This window comes from Schistocerca cancellata, chromosome 6 (assembly GCF_023864275.1).
Source record: "Schistocerca cancellata isolate TAMUIC-IGC-003103 chromosome 6, iqSchCanc2.1, whole genome shotgun sequence".
Taxonomy (NCBI): Eukaryota; Metazoa; Arthropoda; class Insecta; order Orthoptera; family Acrididae; genus Schistocerca; species Schistocerca cancellata.
In genome coordinates, this window is record NC_064631.1 from 499762159 (window position 1) to 499763629 (window position 1471).

The window sequence follows — 1471 nt, forward strand, 5'->3', positions numbered from 1 at the left end:
TTGTGGAGAGAGAAGCAGAGGTCTGTTGCATCACAATTAACCACATACGTCTACGCACATTTATCATAAAATAATAGCTATACATGTTTTTACAAGAACAGAACAGGAATCTAGTTACTGAATCTGCTTGGTTGTAGCGTGTGAAAGTGGTGCCTAGAATTCAATGTTTTTAACTTTCCTTAAATATCAAGCTGTTTTCAGTGTCTTCCTTTATGTCCAGTTGTTGCTAGTTGAAGATGAAGCATCCAGTTTATAACCCTACCTCTTTTATTGTAATTTAGAATGCTTTTACCTAAATAACCGAAAAACCTGTCTCTATAGTTCATGTATACTACATCCCAATAGAACAAATGGTCCTGTTATGGGAAAAACCATGTGTAACCCTCTTACTAAAATTTAGTTTAGTTTTCCTAATAAAGTACACTATGGGTGGATAGTCCTCTTAATAGGAAAAGCTAATTAATAGAGTTACCCTTTTTACAGGATCTGACTGTGTGTTGTGTCTAATGGATAAGTAAATCAGACTATTCAATTCTTTTCCTAGGGTTTTACCCAGAGGCTAAATAGAGATGCAGTATGAATAATATTATACTGAGGATAGGACAAGTCAGTTCCAAGATCATTTAGTGCTTTAAAAAATTTACTAATGGTCATCACCCTATCCAGGCAATGAAACAGTGAAGTATTGGAAAAGCAAAAGTATGAATTTTGTCTACTTTCGTACTACTGTTTAAGTTGCTTCTTCAAATAAAGATTACTCCAAGTAAATAATGTGGGTGCAGACACTGTAATTTCTTTTTGACTACTATACCCTTATATATTACGTTTTTAAAAAAGAAAAAGCCCAGTAGATAACTTCAAGTAAGCTAAAAAAATTGGCCAAGGGGGCACCATAAGAGAATCACTTTCTATAACCACAAAAAGAATTAAATACTAAAATACTTAGGTACTAAAACACACACATTTTATACTGAACATTTCACTTCAAGAAAACATCTTTCTTACTAGGATTTACTTTCAAAAAAGTATTATTCTTTGAACTAACTCTGTAGAGGCATTTACCAGATTCTAGTAACTTGGTTACACTCTGATTGAATTTTATGGAAGTAAACTTTTACTATAACACTTTGCAATAGTTAAGAAAACACAATAAACATTTTAAATCATGCCACTTTATATTAATTTGGCACTTCATAAGTCTGCAAAATACAATACTCGGGTTCATCAAACACCCTGAAGGAACCTTATATAGGTGTATGATTAGGATGAAATAACAGGGTGACCCACCTTTTTTAAAGTTCAAGAATGATTATTAAAACACAGTTTAAATTAATGTTTCATGCTGTGTAAAAGTAAATTTACTATAAAAAAGTATTATCTGGTGGGTGTAGGCTTGGGTGTGGCGAACAATTATGGTGGCTCACTATCCACAGTAGGACCTACAAGTTTATTGCTGTATGCTCAATTTCTC